This window comes from Macrobrachium rosenbergii, chromosome 9, assembly GCF_040412425.1.
Source record: "Macrobrachium rosenbergii isolate ZJJX-2024 chromosome 9, ASM4041242v1, whole genome shotgun sequence".
Taxonomy (NCBI): domain Eukaryota; kingdom Metazoa; phylum Arthropoda; class Malacostraca; order Decapoda; family Palaemonidae; genus Macrobrachium; species Macrobrachium rosenbergii.
In genome coordinates this window covers 22,540,664-22,559,630 of record NC_089749.1, presented here as the reverse complement: position 1 = coordinate 22,559,630, position 18,967 = coordinate 22,540,664, and the positions used below count along the sequence as shown (strand labels likewise).

At 43.6% G+C, this 18,967-nt stretch overlaps 1 non-coding gene and 1 pseudogene across 1 annotated transcript; both read left to right on the top strand.

Annotated features, from left to right (window-relative positions):
* Positions 1 to 11,961: 11,961 nt before the first annotated feature.
* Positions 11,962 to 12,066, top strand: LOC136842192 (U6 spliceosomal RNA). Its single transcript, XR_010854192.1, has one exon. It is a non-coding gene; the product is annotated as a U6 spliceosomal RNA (small nuclear RNA).
* A 1,450-nt stretch (positions 12,067 to 13,516) lies between these two features.
* On the top strand, positions 13,517 to 13,632 carry LOC136842183 (5S ribosomal RNA; annotated as a pseudogene).
* The last annotated feature ends 5,335 nt before the right edge of the window (positions 13,633 to 18,967 follow it).

The window sequence follows — 18,967 nt, the reverse complement described above, 5'->3', positions numbered from 1 at the left end:
CTTTGGCTTTCTTCCTCTCAGGTAACTTTTTTTATGCGTCTGCTATTCCTCTGCCTCCCGCCTTTCCTTCCTCAGTACAGTCTTCTCTGGCAGGAGGAGCTTCCGGACAGGTGAAAACGCAGTTTTAGCAGAATTTGGCTGCAGGCGTCTCATGTTCCATCCCTTCAGGTATGCGCAACCCCTTGCTTCCGCTTCAAGCAGCTGTTCCGGAAGTATCAGGCATTTCACAGGGTTTGCCTGTCACTCCCAGTTCGGGTTTGCGCTCTGCGGTTTTGGCAGGGCTTGCAGTACCTTTTTTGAGCGGTCCGCGGCTTTCATCGCCTGCATTTTTCGCAGCGGTAACTCCGAGGGTAGCTTCCACCTCTTTCATTCCCCCTCCTTCTTCTTCATCTTCTTCCGTCCCTCCAAAAGCGGTTTTGTTTGTGCATCCTCCCCCAGGGTTTAGCAATGTGAGTTTGGCTACTCTCATTCATCTTCCCCTTGGTAATAATGGGGAATTGGCTCCGGGTTTTTTCTCAGCTCAGCCTTTTCTTCCTGGCGGGTTCAACTATGCAGATTCAGCTCTGGGTACCCGATTAGGTGTGGGTGCGCAGCATTCTGGTTAGGGTGGTCCGCTTGCGGACTCTTCATCGCTGTCCAGGCTTCGTTGAGTGCCTCCCGCTTCGTCGGTCTTAGACCATTCGGACATTGCGGAACAGGATTGTTATCCGGAGGTGCAGGAGATTTTGGCGAACTTTGAATGTCCTCTTGCCAGCAGTAACAATTACGGACACATGCTTGAGTATGTTACTTCTTCGTACCCTCAAGCAAGAGCTCCGAACCTCCCGATTTAGTCAATTCAGTCTTTTTTTTTTTTTTTTTTTTTTTTATGCCACTAAACTAGCTCCTGCCTCTTTTTCGTGTTGGCTGGTTTGGTTCGATTGGGTTAGACAGACTTTGGTAGTGGCTTCTAATAGACAGGACTCTTCTCTTCTCTCTCCGCGTAAGACGATAAACGCAGTTCGAGGCAACCCTTCGGCAGGCGTCAGGTTGCCATTCAACGAATCGGTTGAGGCAATCCTGTCTTAAGTCTCTGGCGTAGTCTTGTCTTGTAGAGACTTCTCTTAGGGGAGCAGGTGCTTGGAGGATGTGTTGCGCAATCAGACTGAGGCTCTTCGCACTCTCTCTGGATGCTGTCAGGTTTACTGTAATGGGGTTCTAAAAGAGTGACGGCTATGTCCTTTCTGATCCATGGCTGTTTGCAGCCTATTAAGTTTATCTCGAGGGGTCTGGCTCACCAGGCTAATGCTTTGGCTTCGTCTGTGACGTTTGGAGCAGGAAAGTCGAAATTTCTATCTTGGTCACCTTCCCCCTCAGTATCCGGACGTTCATAACAGGGATTGCTTAGAACACCCTAGCCTTAGCGAATTCTTGTTCAAGGATGATGACATAGCCAGTATGACGAACGTGGTTGCTTCTAACTCATGTCTCCGGTGTTGGCAATTATGCATCATGGAGGGTGCAGAGTGTTGAGATATCTAGATGATTGGTTGATCCTTGCCCTCTCTAGATGAGCTAGCAAGAGTGGGAGAATTCTTATGGAATTTTTAACCTATTCAGGAAGGAGGATTCTCTCTCTTCCTTTGAGGGTTTTCACAACCCTGGAGAGGATCCAGTCAGTCCTTCAGCAGGTAGAAGGGTTCCTGTCCAGCAGGGAACAGCCGGTACCAGCTTGGAGAAGCCTCTTAGGGAGAATGTCTCTCTCTCTCTCTCTCTCTCAATTTCAGGGTCTCGCCTCCGGAAGCGCTCTCTTCAGGTATGTCTCAGGAATCGCTGGAACTTCTGCAACGAGAACGCAGTCGGGAGCGATTCTTGCCTGTTGGATCGTCTGTGGTGGTCAGAAGAAGCAAGTGTCTGACACCGGAAGGCCCATCACTCCCTTCCCAACGTTCATCTGTACACAGATGCCTCAGGTCAAAGTTGGGGAAGAGTTTTTGAGAAAACCCAGGCCTTGGGCCTCTGGGGTGTTCTGAAACTAGAGGAGTCAATAAATCTGGAAATCAAGGCTGTAAAGTAAACCTTTGGTTGTTTTTGTGTCCTAGTGCGCACACAGGGTAGTGGCTATGTTTAGTGACAGCTGCACTGCTATGTCACACTGAAGAACTGGGAGGGGGACAGGCTCAACAGAACTCAATACTATAGCACAGAGAGTCTTGAGAGGGTGCGAAGAATGTGCGGTTCTTCCTCCAATTTATATCGAGTCTCAACGCACTTGTCGATTTGCTAAGTCCCGCTCCCGTCCAGGTATTGTGGAGGAGAGTGGACTTTGGTTCTAGGAAGTAATATGTCAGGTTCTCCAGAAGTGGCCAGCAGCTGTGGGACTTACTCATGACGTGATTAAACCATTGTCTTCGGTTTTATTTCTCACCAGTGGGGTCCCCATGTCAATAGGCACTGATGTGACGTTACAAATTGAATCACATGGTGTATGTGTTTCCTCCATCCGGTCTCATTCATCAGACAATAAGGAAATTGCAGGATAGTGTCAAGACGTCTATGACTCTAATAGTACTCCCTGCTCGCCACAACACGCTTGGTTTCCGGAACTCCTAGAGCTCCTTATGGAAGTTCCGATATCCCTACTCATGCTAAACTTCTCAGACGACCGCATTCTCACCATTATTATCCAAACCCTCACGTGCTGTACCTAGTTGTAGGGCGACTGTAGAGAGAGCCGCTTGAGAAAGTCAACCTGTAAACCTTACCAGGTTCAGCTGGACAAGGTATAGAAGTTAGTGTCGTAAGGAAAGTCATTCCATCTCTAGACCTTCCACAGCCAAAATAGCTGATTTTCTTTTATTCCTTCAGAAAGTCAAGGGTCTTTCGTATTTGGCTATTGACTACCGCTCAACGATTAGCGGTACAGTTAGTTTCCGCCTCTCTGAAATCTCTAGCAGTAAGATAATCGATAATATCGATAATTTATTACGTTCTTTTAAGATTGAATGTCGTGTCTTGCCGACTCGGGGCCCCTCCGTGGGACTTGTTGAAAATACATCAATATTTTTTTTGTGTTCCCCTGCCTTTGAACCCATTGAAGCTATAACGTTAAGACACTGACTAAGAAGTTGCTTTTTCTTGCAGCTTTAGCTTCGGCTAGAGGGTTAGGCGAGCTTCTGGCAGTTTCTAGTTTGGGTTCCTATGCGAGAAATATGTATTTGTCTTCCGGAATTTGTGGTGAAGACAAAGTCGGAAGTTAAAACTCTGCCTCATTCATTTAAAGTTTTGTATCAGCAAGTGTTCATTACTGGCAATCCAGTGGAGGTATTTTGATGTCCGGTGCGAGCATTAAAAGTCTTTGTCAAAGGTTAGAAAAACTCCATCTGCTTGCACATACACTTCTTGTCTCTCTGCGGAATCCTTCCCATCTGCTGTCAAAGAATGCAATTAGTTACTTTCAGAGGAAGGTGATTTCCCAGGCTTCTCAGGGTTGTTCTTCGTTGTCTTCAGCTCTGTATTTTCCCGTCTGCACAGTATTCGGAGTATGTCCACTTCATCTTCCTTTCTAAGGAATTATTCAGTGCCTTCTGTTCTGGAGGCAGCTACTTGGAAGTCCATCTCAGTGTTCACTGCTTTACATAAGAGACGTTCGATTAAGCCTCATAGCCTGTAGCAGCCAAGTCTACTATCAGGATGCGTTCATTTAGCTGAGGTGGTATTGGCAGGTGCAGAGGTTTTGGATGGTTATTCTCTCCAGTCCACGTGCGGGTCTATAATCTAGGTCGTTCATTTAGCTGAGGGGTGGTAATCACTTCAGTGAGGAGATTCTTAGGTTAACTAGACAGAGGAATTCCTATTAGTCTTTAGAATTTTATGACAGTGATAGTATAATCACAAGAACTTAGGTTTATACATTTTAGTATCTTAGTCTTTGATAGTTTCTACGAGAGTCCGAGGTACTTCTAGTAGGCTGAGCTTTTGTCGGCACTGAGATATTTCTTTTGCTAATTGATCATCAGGCCTTATCTGGAGGATCAGCGACGCTTGCACACTGCTTCATTCCCCTCCATACATGAAATACTGAATAGCCACATGGGAGGTTCATCATACTCCTCCATAGGCGAGAGGTTCTGAAGAACCACAGGAGGCTTCCATAGACCGAGACAGTAATGACCTGACGGGCGATCAAAGTACTCTATGCATATCTCACCAAAAGCATCCCGATTGATTAAGTGAGTGCGTAACTAAATAGATATACTATGCAGAGCAGATCAGTGAGCTGCCATCTCTGTGGTTGTAAAAGGGGTGCCACAAATTTAGATGGTTCTCCTGGAGGGACAGCGGCTCTGCACTCTGCCTCATTCTCCTCCATACATGAGAGGTTCTGAAGAGCCACATGGAATGTGGGCAGACCAAGAGTACTAACCTGACTGTTGATCAAAGTACTCTCCAACATGTCTCTTCACTGAAAGTATTGATTGATATGGTGAGTGTATGACTAAACGGATATTTTATGCAGAGCAGATTGGTGAGCTACCTGTCTGCGGTTTGTCAAAAGGCACTAACAGAATTGATTCCTCCTCCTCTAAATGTTGTTAATCTGGCAAATTCAGGTGTTCAGGAGTGTATTGCAATATGAAGTTTTCATAATAAAACTAATATTGTAATACTGTGCCTGAATACCTGAATGATTCCCACCCTCCTTTCCCATCAATTTTGACCTTGAATAAAGCAACTGACTAAAGTGGGGTGTCGGTGCACACACTGTGTCAGGGTAGCCAACCATTTGTTATGGTAGCTCAAGACAAATTTACCTGCAGCGTTGGTAACACTGTGTTAAATTCCCAATTGTGGGATTGTATTGAGAGTTGTTCCGGCTAGTGGGATTAAGGGCGAATTCAGGCGTTCAGGTAAGTATTACAATATTGGTTTTATTATGAAAACTTCATTTTTATAAAAAAAAAGTTTTATATATACTTTCCAAGTAAATACATGATCGGAGCCCTCCCTACTTCCCTCTTATGGACATAAGGGCATAAATGAATTGATCTCTGTTGCTTTGTTGTTCCCTATTGTTCCCCAATACAGTAGTGGGTGGAGGTGTCGCCAACACAGAAACAATAGAAGTGCTGGCACGGCTTTTAAATTTTGAGCAGCCACACAAGTGGAAATAACAGCAGTGTAATTACTTGGTAAATATATATAAAACTTATTTTATTATACTGTAATAATGTCTTTTTTACTTCTGCTCCAGCAGTAGTTTGACAGATTGAAACAAAAAATGAGAACACTCGGTTTTCTATGGATACCTGTTTCTATCCATCTGTTTCCTCCAACCCCCACCAGGGGAACAGTAGGATCAAACACCTGTAGCAGGTCAGTCCACTTCTGTTGCTGGTTTTGGTAGAAGACTGATAGAGAGTTATCTGTGCTTGGTTGTCTGTTGATGATTGATGACATGGTTTGTAGATTTACTTGAACTTTCTCTTGGGTATGGATGGTAATGATAGAATAAGGACGTGTAAGATAAGAGGTTGCCGTAATAGGTTCTATTCTAGTTTCACTGACCCTCACAACATACAGTATGTGTGAAATGTCAAGGAAAAGAGAGTAATGACCATTGTCAAGTATGTGAATCTTGGTTAAATGAATTTATGGTGAAATTGGTGAAACATCGAAAGGCTGTTCATTTGAAAAGGCAGCAAAAGAAGCAAGAGGTTAAGTTTGCAAAGGCTAGTGCTAAGGGAGAGCATGATTTGTCTCCTTTCCCGTCTAATAACTTTTTTAGGACCTCGTCTCTAGAGTTTCCCAGTTGGTTCAGGACATAAGTTTTGATAGAACTGAGTCAGATATTAAGGGTTTAAAGGGCTAGATAAATCAGTTAGCTGAAGTTTGGGAGAGTATTTTATTGGTGTTGCCCTCCCTGGGGTCTCGTTTGGTTTCAGGTAATTCTCCCTCGTTACAGGAAGGGTCAGTGCCCCTGCCCCTGAATAGTCATGTCCTTGGCACGTCCTGTCTTGCTCCCTCGCTGCCTGTAACAACAGCCGTGCCCTTTGTCCCCTTCTTCTGGTTGGCCTGACTTTAGTGCAGGCTCCAAACTTCGTTCTTCGAAGGATCGCTTGGGTAGAGTAAAGAGAAGTCTCCCGTTGTCTTCAACACATTTAAGCTTGATAGCATCGGGACATCTTGTTAGTGATGATTCTTCTTGTCTTTCTGCTAGTAGAATGAATGATGGTAAGGTTCATTCGCAGTCTAGGACTTGTGTTACAGATCCTGTAGTGTCTAGAGATGTGTGTAGAGGTTCTTCCTCTTCCCATGTTTCTTGGGATTCATTGGTTATGCAAGATGTTACATATGGGGGAAGTTGTTAAAGAGTTAGCTTTGAATCGACCAACTGCTACTTTTCTGCCTGCGCTCGCGAAGGTTGCGGCACCGGTTGTGAAGGATATTGTCAGCTCAGACTTAGTAGCCAAGGCCCCTTCTTCTTCCTTTTTTTTTTTTATAATAATCCTCGTTGTCAGAGGTGCAGGTTGCGGGGTCTTCCATGGGTAATGTAGTAGGCTCTGTTGCAGAACTTATGAAGAGATGGACACGACTCCTTCTTTTAAGAAATTACAGGCAGTCCCCAGTTAACGGCGGGCTCGGTTAATGGTGATCTGGTTTTATGGCGTTTGTCTAGCAATGAAAATCACCGATTTCTGCTTATCGGCGCCGATAATTGGGTATTGGCGCCAATACATACCTAACAGAGGTGCTGATAACTGAAAATCGACACTTTTCACCGCCGATAAGCCCAAAAGTCGCCGAAAAAGCACCAGAAATCGCCGATTTTCAGTTAGTGGCGATTTTCGGTTATCATCACACCCCCAGAACGGAACCCCCGCCGATAACCGAGGACTGCCTGTATTGGTTTTATGTAAGAAGTCTCCAAAATATTTTGCGGAAGTGAATAAGCCAGACACTTTTCATGAAGGGATGAAAACTTGGGCCAGACATTTTTTCATTCTTTTGTACCTCAGTTCATTAGGGCTGTTTTAGGTAGATTCAAGGCTGTTGGACAGATTTTCAATCAGAAATCCTCATCCAAGAATGCTTTGCTTTTTCTGCTGCTTTATATGGGTAAAAGGAGAGCTAATTCTTATTCTACTTGCTTTCTTCCTAGTCTTGAAGTAGCTTCAGGGAAGGATTTGGCTTTCTTTTCACTCTTGGATGTTGGAAAAGAGAGCGGTCAACAAAGGGAAGATAGTGATTTGTCAAGCAGATTTGAATTAGTTTATCAAAGCTATGTTTAGAACCTTGGAGATCCTCTCATTCATGGATATGTCTGTGGGAGTGATTGATGGTTGGGTCCGTGAACTTTCTTCCTTGGCCCTCAGGACTCTGCTCCAGGCGAGGAAGTTTTGGATTTTATTGGATGTTTAGATGGAGCAGTAAAGGATGCAGTGGGTGAAAGTGCTCACACTTAAACAAATTTGGTTCTTAGGAAATGTGAACAGTTGTGTTCTTATCTTGTCAAATCTGTGACAGATTCATAGAAGGCCACTGTCCTTTTTCAACCTCAGCTGGATAAAATCTTGGGTTCTGAAGCTTTATTATCCATCGCACAGTAAGTAAACAGAAATGCGATCTTTGATGGTTAAGGCTCAGACACCCAAACTTTTTCCTCGTCTTCCTCCTCCTCCTCCTCGCCCTAGGCCCTCTACTTCAGCCAGAGTTTCTCATTTCGGATGGAATTCAGTTAGACCTTTTAGATCTAAGGAGACATTTCGAGGATCCTCCAGAGGATCCAGTAAGTCATGTAAGGGACCTTACTCGATTCCATTTGTAAGCCCTCCTCTGCTGTCAGATTCTCTAGTGACTCTCTCTTCGTATCTCCACAACAGAAGTGCAAAATCCTTTAGTTGGAGATCTTGAAACTTGTAGAGAAAGAGGCAATATAAAAAGTTGTAGACCCAGGACCTGGCTTCTACAATCTCCTTTTCTATTCCTCAAAATCACAAGGGATGTTTCCAGATTAAATGCCTTTGTAAGGCTGACGAAGTTCTCCATGGAGTCAGCGAGCTCAGCTCTAGCATCCATTCGGAGAATGGATTGGATGGTGTCGATAGATGTGCAGGATGCATATTTTCACATTACCATGAAGATAGAGCACAGGAAGTACCTGAGATGCGTTTTTGATAAAGTTCGTCAGTTCAGGGCAATGTGTTTTGGCCTAAGCCCAGCTCCACAAGTTTTCACAAGGGTTTTGGCTCCTTTAGGAAGGTGGGACCATTTGTTGGCCATAAAGATAATCCTGTACTTGGACTACTGGCTGATTCTGGCTCCCATATTGGAGGGCATTCTGAGGGCAAGAGAAATTATTTTAGTCCAGCTCAGTTGTTGGGGATAATCATAAATTTCTCAAAGTCGACCGTATCTCCTTCACAGGAGATTAATCTCGGGATGGCGATCAACACTGAATTTCAGGGTTTTCCCTATGATGAGACGTATATATTCTTTGCTGTCAACTCTCAAACAACTTCATGGGAGGAACTTGTACCAGGGGCAAGGCTAAGAATGAGGCCTCTGCAGGTTTTTCTGAGATAACACTGGGCTCAGAAGGTGCTCCCCGATTCTCATATGGTGGTAGTTTCCAGGGACTGGAAGAAATTTTCCAGTGGTGGAAAGACAAACCTCATCTTTGGCAAGGAGTATTGCTTGATCTCAAGAACATATCAAGATGGAAAAACTAAATTTTCATAACCTAATATGGTATCTTTTCATAGCAGAAGTATCTCCAGTCTTATCTGTTGTAATTCTGTTGTATTTCTGGCAATTACAAACAGCCAAACCTGCAGCCTTTGTGATTAAATCAAAGGTAAACATCCCCATAAACAATTTTGTGACATCACCGAAGTCCATTATAATGAAAAAATGGCAGGACTGTGGAATGAAGCATAGCAAGTGAAAGCAGAATAAGCCCATATTACGGTGTCGCAGTCATCAGTATAAAAAGAACGATCGTTAGAAGTGGTATTATCCTGCTAAAACTTGGGCATGCCAATTCAACACATTGCCACTCTTCATGCATTTATGCTTACAGTGGTATATTTCTTTGCTACATTGATTTTTCCTCATGTTCTCATATTTCAGTGTTGTTGTGTAAACCTGATCAAAAGTAAAAAGTCAGCACTTTATGGTTGTTCTCTTCCATAATGAGTTATATCTTTATTCTTGCTTCTTTGTACTGCTTGCAAATCATGCCAGCAGTCCTTGAATCTGTAGTTTGGATTGAAATGATTTTCCCACACTTTAGACATACTAATTGCTTTCCAGTGTACAATACCTTGTACACTGTCTTGTATGCAGTACATATACAGGCATACAAAAGTCTTGCATTGAAAGCATTGGATTACATGGTATTTGCCATAGACATTTACAGTGCAATGTCTTACCCTCTTGATTTTATATTTCAGAGTACTGTAAAAACATTTTCAAAATAATATTCGTCTTTTACCTGGTCTTGAAGCCAAGGGATCTTATCTGTAATATGAGCGCTGATAATCTCTCTCTTATCTTCTGGAGCATTGGATATTATGATATGTGGAAACTGTTGTTATTTCATTGAAATATTCATTTTGTTTCCCCTCCAAGTTTCATCACTTTTCCTCTGGCAATTTCCAGTTGCCAGCAATAAGGTGGATAATTCTTTCCCTTTAGTGTTCTTTCAATATGGAGTGTATTTTCAACACAAACTAACAGTGATATTCAACAACCTATTTTTCATAATTAATGATGTGGAGATACTTGTATTTGGCTACACACTGAAGACTGCTTGTTCTCATAAGGTTGTTATTTTCATTTATGACCGATGCTGTCATGGTTGGTTTGCCATCCTTGGTTAAAAGTGTAGACCGGTGTTCTCCATTACAGACTAAGCATTAGTTTATAATGGTAGGTTTTTCAGGGTATATTCAGGGCATTGGTTTTAAGGTTTTCCTTGTCACTGCTGTGTTCTGACCTGGAAATTTTAAGGTTTTCAAAAATTCACCCTAAAGATTACTGTCACCCTCATACGAACAGAGACCTTGTTTAAAATTCTGTTTTTTTACTTAGGGTGGCTAAGCTTCCACTTCAGTCCTCATCCTGGACCTGCCTGGAGTTCTTTTGATCACCACTGCTTGGTTAGGAGATCCATGGGAGTTCTTTGACTTAAAATGTATTTTGTTCATGAGACTTACCTGCCAGATATATATATAGCTGTATTCTCCGAAGTCCGACAGAATTTCAAAACTCGCGGCACACGAGGGCCGGTCAGGTGGTTAGTACCCATTCCGCTGCTGGAGGCGGGTATCAGGAACCATTCCCATTTTCTATTCAGATTTTCTCTGTCGCCGGACTGTCAACACCTGTTGTCAGTTCCTCCGCCATTTGGATTTCAAAAATTTGTTGTCACTTCTAAGTATTTTGTTGTTTTTGGTATTGCTGGATCTGTGACTTGGCATACGCTCTTTGTGGACCGTTTTTGATTTTGCTTTGACTTTTCTTATAATTAAGATGTCTTACCTCTAGCTATTGAGTCTGTAGTTTGGTGGAATAAGGTGAGGCTATCGAAGACTTTGATAGTTCCTCACCTTTATGTATGATATGTAAGGGTGTTCAATGCTCTATGATAATCGGTAATGAATGTGTGGGATTGTCTGAGGGTGAGTGGAAGAAATATGAAGCCTATATGCTTAAATTGAGCGTGATAGGCTGAGGAAATCTTTCCTCCTAGAGTGCATCCTTAGATGGACAGTCAGGGTTTTCTCCTACTAGTAACCCTGTAGTAAATTTTAGTACTAACCCTGTAGTTTGTTGCTGCAGAAGGTAATACCTGGCTCGTGTGAGTCAATGCGTGCTCTTGAAACTAAAGTGAATGCAATTCAAACGCATAGTGTTAGTGCTAGTGCCCTAGTGTTGTGAGGGGGCGTCAGATCGCCATATAATGCCTCTAGGCCTGGACCTCTGTCGAACTCCCAGGACCAGGGAGGGGGCATGTCGCATGAGGGCCGGGGCTTCCCACCAGAGGCCTGGACACTCTGTCGAACTCCCCAGGACCAGGGAGGGCATGTCGAAGCCGCATGGGGCTTCCCACCGATCTGGCGTCCCTTCTCGCAGGTCCTGATGGCTACCCAGGCTGCCAGGGATCGTGCTCAGGCACGCATCCTGAAGTGATTGCTTCTCATCCTCCGACACGTCCTCCCCCGCCACGGGGTTGGAGCTCTCGGTTGACTCTCGCCCTCTTAAAGCTTAGAGGAGGGACGCCACATCCTCTTCCTCTAGACGTTTGTACTCTTCCCCGAAAGTTGCGTGGATATTCCTCTGCAGAAGAGAATAAAGTGTTTTTCGAATGATGACGCTACTGACCCCCCTGTCGCTAAGGCTTAAGGCAAGAGCTACTTCCCTGTGGAAGGAAGTATCGTCTCTCGCCCCTTTCCTTCTCTCAGGTTCAGCCCTTCTCCGAGAGAGTTGCTTCTCCAACGCGTAAGATTTTGTTGGGTTTGCAACAACAGCTGGATGCTCTCATGAACCTTTCAAGATTCGAATCTGCCTGTTAAGAGGTACAGACTTCACCTTCGTCTCTCCCGTCTTTCTCGTCTGCTAGATGTTTTGGGGCTCGTCTGTCATCTAGAGAGAGTGTTTAGTGGCTTCCTATTCGTCTTCCCGAGTTGAGGTGTTGGACTTTTCTCTTGTCTCGCGCCAGAGCGCGTCTTGCTCTCGTGCGCTTCTCACGCTCACGCTTCATCGCTCACCTTGACGCTCGCGCCGCCTAGCGCCGACGCCAGCGCCGCACCACGCTGTGACTCTCTTCTAGTACACTTGCCACGGAGCCTCGCGTCACGCCATGACGCTCCGCATTTCGCTTCACCGTATAGCTTCAAGTCTTGTGTTGACGCCGCTCCAGTTGTTCATCATGTCGCACAACTACCGCTTCAACATCTGATGTCCTTTCTTTAGCCAGTACTTGCTTCGGGTAGTACATATACTAAAATTGAACGATACAGAGAAGATTAGCATGGCCCCTGCGCAAGATGACACGCTAATCGTGAAGTGTTCCACATTTTTTATGTTTATTATACGACTCGTTGATCGACTTTTTCGCTCGCTGGAGTTCCCGCCACGATCGGGCGAATCGGAATTACTTTCACCACTCACTCAAGACCTGCCAGCCGCGGAAGAACATCCTTTCGTCACAGCCTTTGTATGAAGAGAAACTTCTTTTCACCCTTCTTCCTCTGATTATCAGACTCTGGCTTTTTGGGATCTGTTTCCTGAGACTTTCAACCTTCGCCCTCTCTCCACCTTCGCAGTTGTCTTTGTCTTAGGGAGCGTTTTGAAAAAAAATCGAAATCAAATTTTCTGGGATATTTTATATATGGCATCATACATATCCTGACTATCTTTCAGAAAGTTTTATTTAAAAGTTCGCCACCAGTTAGGAGTTATAAACAAAACAGTAACCTATCATAGTCAAAATTACATTTTTCGTATAATGTAATGATGTTGTCAATCCTGTCAGTAGTAATTTCCTTTTAGCTATGAAATAATAATATCTAATGCGATCTATGGCAACCTGGATCGAAAATATAATCAGCGAAGACAGGAATGCCGAGGCAGTCAGTGGCAGTCGGTCAGTAGCAGCTCAGAGCTGACTAAGTAAGACGTCGCGCTGCCCATCCTGAGCCGTGTTTTGACACCGCTTCATTTAGCTTCATTTACGGTTATATTACTTTGCAGGTCTATTTTGTGGCTTTTCCATATGTCATAAAAGCAAGCAAATAAATACACAGAGAAGCAAAAATATCGCGTTTTCTCAAACTAAAGTTATCGACATTCAAACTGCATCTCCTTCATAACGATTGCACCGTCTCAATGATACAAAAGTAAACGAAAAGCTAAATATTTGCCACAAACAAAGGGGCTTCCATGGGAAGCAACATGAGACCACCACGAGAGAGGATTTTTCCCTGAAGGAATGTCACTTTCAAGAGAGGTAGCAAGTGATTCCTCATCTCCAGGCTCCCTTAGCAACCAGGCTTCATTTTTGCACAAGCCTGGAAAGAGTGAGGGGCAGATTTTGTCCCTCCTACTGTTAGAGAGAGGTTACTTGATTCCCTTCCTGTCTCCCTCCTCCTTTGTTTTTGTTTCCCACTGCCTTCCCTGTCAAACAGAAAAATTCTGTTTGACCTGCTCGAACAGATGTTCAGCGGAGAGCAGTGGAACAGGTCTCGACTCGCTGTTCCCCGGATTTTACCTAGATTGTTTCTAGTCCCAAAACTTTCAGCAGGCTGGGAGACCCGTCTTGGATGTCAACAAGTCGAACAACTTGGTCGGAAGGAAAGTTCAAGATGGAGACCTCGCCAGTCAATACAAGGCCCTTCATCCCGGGATTGGATGGTATCTTTGGATCTCCAAGATACTTATCTTCACGCCTCATTCATCCACGTTCGATGAAGTATCTCAGGTTGTCTTGGGGGGACTAGGACGTACCAGTTCAGGGCTCTGCTGAACTCTGCACAACGGCCATACCACGTTGAAAGCACCGCTCTCGTCCGATCAGTGAAGTTAAGCAACGTTGGGTCTGGTCAGTACTTGATGGTGACCGCATGGGAACACCAGATGCTCTTACGCCGCATTTTGCTCCGAGAGTGTTTACACTTCATGAAAAACGTTGCGATGCAGTTGCACCTGTCGCACGTCAGATCTCACTCTACTTGACGACTGGTTGATTCGAAATGATCGTTTAAGGTATCTGGAGGACTCAGTTGACTCTGCAACTCGTGAAGTCCCTGGGACTTCTGGTCTGTGGAAAAGTTGCAGCGATCCCTCACTGTCCATTGTGTCTGGAATTCAGATGTATTCAGCGAGTTTTTATAGCTGTCTCGTCGCAAGAACGCAACTTCTATGTACGAAAAGTCTTGGCCTTCTTGGGAAAGGAAACATGCTCGGTGAGGAATGAATGAGTCTGCTGGGGACCATTTCCTCGCTGGAGGTTTGTTTCACTGGGGAGTCTGTACATCTCAGGCCTCTTCAGTTTCTTTCTGTTGAGAACTGGCAAAGCAAGGAAGACTTGAAAGAGGGAATTGAGAATTCTTCCTTATATAAAGAGGATCTGTAGTGGCTCGATCCAACGAGGAAATTGCAGAGGGATCTCCCTCAGCTTCTGAACCCCGACCTAGTGTTGTTTTTCCGACAGATCGTCAACAGGTTGGGGGCAACACAGAGGGAGAGGAAGTGTTAGGAAACTGGAGAGGAACAGGTGTCCTGGCACATCAACTTCAAAAGATTTGGCGGCTATCTTTTAGCCAATTCTTGAGGTCCAAGTTTGCAACGTGTAGTTCTAGCAAACGGGGACAATACTACTTGTTTCCTGTTCAGCCTTGCAAGAGATTATTCTTTGAGCCTATGCTCGCAACATTTCAATTTCACAAGTTTGTTGCAGGGGTCGAAAATGTTCGAGCAGACCTGCTCTGTTGGCCATCAACTCCTGCCGAAGGAATGGACCCTTCATCAGGAGGGGTTTGCAAGATTATTGAATTTGGGGTCGCCATCTTGTGGATCTTTCACGACCTCAAGAACAGCGAGGCTCCCCTCTATAAAGCTCATCTGTACTCGGCCAGGAGCCAGTTGCGATAGATACTCTTCTCTGGGTTGGACGGAATAGATGTTTACGCTTTTCCCCGCTTCTAAATTCTGGGAGAAGTCATCACATGGTTCGCGGTCTCTAAAGGACGAGGATGACTCTCATCCCCACGTTTTTGGCCTCAACCACTGGTTCTCGAGTTTTCTCTGGTTGGTAGACGTTCCGAGGACCCTTCCTATGAGAGCAGACCTGCTCAAACAAACCCACTTCGCGAGATATCTTCAGTCTCCCGCTCCTGAACCTGACTGCTTCAGACTATCAAACTTGGTCAGAGCGATGGGGTTTCTGGCCAGGTGGCACCGGCCATCGCAGAGCCAGAAGTTTTCTTCATCTAAAGGGATATATCTAGCGAAGTGAGCAACCTTAAAAAAGGTTGGTGTAGAGAAAGGGCTTTTCCTCTTCCTCTATCACTGTGATTGTGGTTGTGGATTTTTCTCCTTTACCAAGAGAAAAACTAGAGTATAGCAGTTCCGACTATCATGTTATCGGAGCATGCTTCGATTGTATTCAGACACAGAGGATTAGATTTGTCTGACAGCCAGGACCTCCACGATCTTACGAGCTCTTTCAAGACGCCCCCAAGGTTCCTCAGCTAATTCCCCTGCTTGGAACTTGGCGTAGTGCTCAAGTTTTGATGTTTAGTCCTTTGAGCCTCTCCACTGCATCTCTTAAGGATGTTACTCGAAACGGCATTCCTCACGGCTGTGGCGACGGGCTAAGAGAGTGAGCGAAGTTCGGGCCATGTGTGGGCTTCAGGAACACAATGCTGTCTATTCTTTAAGCCTAAGTTCTTGACAGAATGATAGGTCTTCTAACCTTGGCTGCAGATACTTTGAAATTAAAGGTTTAGCAGACCTTATTGACAGGAACCTGAGAGGAAGTTCTATGTCAGTTAGCTCTCAGTACTACCTTAAAAGAACACAGGACACTCGTGGTCCTTGGATATTTTATGGTGTTCTGTGAGGCAACCAGTTAGTCCTATGTCGAAGAATGCACTGCATTCTTCATTAGGTTTTAAATCGTGGGATGCACACTCTAGTTGTGACGACTCCAACTTCAAGTTTGTTGAGAGTTAACGCTCACGCAGGTGAGGGCAAAGTTGCTACCTCCATGCATGTTCGAAAAAATATATGGTACTCAGTGACATTCTTAGTGCCACATTTTGGCCGAAGTCAATTCGGTGTTTACCTCACACTCTTGGCAAGATGTTTGGTAGCATACAGAAATTGCTTTTCGCTGGGACCATACATTGCTGCTTCAGTAACCTGGGGACAGGGGGTAACTCTGATCCTATCCCCTTTTTAATTGTGTTTTTATGGTTGTTGGGTCGACTACTGGAGTGCAGTCTTTAACTTTGCAACTAACGCCTTTGGGGTGTTGCTAGGTGGTTAGTAATGCTCTTTTGTCCTCTTTGTATGGTCTATGAGTCTAGTCACATTGTGGTCACGCCCCGTTGACAGATCATCTAGAAGTCGCCAGCTATATAGGTCACTACCCGCTGGGTTCTCTAGTAAGCAGAAGCAGACTAGAGTGACAGTAACCACTCAGTCAGCTACGCTATCAGATATGAAACCAAAATAGTTTTACCAATAATTGGTTTTCCTAATTCTTGGCATTGCCCCCCCTCCAAAGGTGGTATTCAGCTATATATATATCTGGCAGGTAGAGTCTCATGAACAAAATGATATTTTAATGATAAAATAAAGTTTGTTCATACTTACCTGGCAGAATATATTCATATTGCCCTCCCCTCCCCTCAGGAGTCAGTGGCGTTAAGAAAATCTGAATAGAAAATGGGAATGGTTCTGATACCCGCCTCCCAAGCATGGAATGGTACTAACCACCTGCTCCGGCCTGCGTTATTGCCGCAGTTTTGAATTCTGTCAGACTTCGGAGAATACAGCTATATATATATATCTGCCAGGTAAGTATGAACAAACTTTATTTTATCATTAAAATATCATTTTTTTATTACATGTGACAGATAGGAGAAAGTGGGACCAGCAAGTGTTCTGATAGTGAAAATTTGTAAGTCTCTCCTAAGCCACTTTGTCATTCTAATGCACCTAAGTAGCAGTAACGAGAATTGATTTTTGTGAGGGTACTTCTGGAAGGAGCTCCTGAAATGGATGCTTCTTTTACAGCTAAATCCTTTTTAAGAAGTTTAACTAAACCACCGAGGAAATTTATTTAGGTCTCACAGGGTTGATCAGCTAAGGCCTTGAAAACAGAAGATGCAAAATAAGTACAGTTTCAGAGATTGATAGAAATTCATTTCTCGCTATAATGTGGTTTGGATTCCACAATGGGCTGTAGGTCCCGTTGCTAGTAACCAATTGGTTTTTGCCCACGTAAAAATAAGTCTAATCCTTCAGGGCCAGCCCTAGGAGAGCTGTTAATCAGCTCAGTGGTCTGGTAAAACTAAGGTATACTTTTTTTTCCTTATGTCAGAATTGATAGGCTGAGTGCAGTACATATAAAGCTCCTGAGACAGAAAGAGGTTGCTTGTTCCAGTATGGCTGAGTACGGAGTTTTAGGCCTAAAAAGAAAGAAAATGGGTTGTAAAACTCAAATACTGTAGCTGAAGGCATGTATTGAAGTAAACAAATCTCTTCGTAAATCGTAATACAGTACTACAGGGGAAATACTGTACCAGTTTTCATATTAAAATAAATTGTTTCTTTACTTACCTAACCCTCATATAGCTATATGTTTTTGGAACCTTGGTTCATTCAACAATTGAGAAAAATGAAGGAAATAAAGGGTTGTACCAACATGTCTTGACACCTGTGTACCCTCCCTCTGGTAGGTACTGTAATGATATTGACTGCATCCTCCTTGCCTCAGTTAGTTTTTGCCCACTGGTTTTAGGGGAGGCTGGTGGAGTATTATTAATGTCAAGTAAGTATAGAAGTAATCGGTTTTGGTATAGGAATTAGTATTATTTGTAAGAATTTTACCTAACATTCATATAGCTGACTACAACAAGGACAAGGATGGTCGGTTAATGCAGCACTCATCAAGTGTGATGAACCCAACCCATAGAAAAACATGATTGGTTAAAAAGTCAAACCAAATGAGTGACTTACCGGATTTAGGTAATTCTGCTGGTAGGTGCTGCCTCCAGTTGAGGATTGACATCAGGAATAATGGACCTCATAGGGATTGCCATAGTTGGAGATATCATTATAAAGAAATTTCCTTTACTATCAAACTAGGAAGTAATCTCTTGTCCAAGACTGTTTTTTACATCAGGAGAGACGAGAACAAACTAAAATATTTCCTACTGAACAGAAAGTATGTGCTTGTACACAACATTGTATACCTTGACACTCTTGATAACTCAATATCATGACTTCAAAAGAGGTGGAAAGGGTCTTTCCCTTGCAGATCAAGCTAAAATAGTCCCAGCAGCAACTATGGGGCTTAATGTAGACCAATTTCCAGAAATTATCCCCATGTCCTTTAAATAGTGAGATGCATGTATCATTACCTTGAGAACAGGTAGAAAGGACTCGTTTACATTACTGTGAACTTTACAAAGTAAAGATCAAATAAAAAAGGACATGGCATTTTTAGGCATAGGAATACTGTACTTGGGTACCTAACTTTCCCCTTTAAGGCTTAACTCTGCATAAATATAGCTTAAGGACATGTAATTGGACTTATGGGCCTCTTCTTCATTCTTTACTTCACTTCAGATTCAGAGCGAGGGAGGAATTTGGCTTTCACATTTTTTTCCCTGAAAAGTCAAAAAGGATAGGACAGTCACCATTTAAAGAGCCAGCCTTAGAGAAAAAACTTGCAGTTAGGTATTTCTTTTTGTCATGACTAATGCTGTCCAGAAAGATTTTTGGTAGTTAAGTTCTTTTAAAGGGTTAGTTAGTTAGTTTTATATCTTAAATTCTAACTTGAATATCTTGGAGGAGGATTAGGGTGTTAAATTTTGAATGCTCAAAGGACTTCTTGAATATCCATATCGTTAGAGATATCAGTGCTAATATGAACAGTTTCTTGGTATAACTGAGGAACTGGAAGACTGATGACAATTCCAATAAGTGTACCATTGTCTTTGATGGAGCTCATTAGTTGATTCTCGTTGGGATTTGAATAGAGATTTCCAAGACTGGCTCAAAAATCCCCTAGCTCATTGGAGGTGATTGAGTCCAAGTGGTTATTTGAAGCATAAGGGGCTTTGAAGAAACTGTAACGTGTGCAATTGTATGGGTAGATCTGGTCTGTGAGGTAGAAAACTAGACTGATCTACCACTATAGACATTAGGTCCAGGAACTATTTTCTCTGTGGCCACCAAGGGCCTATGA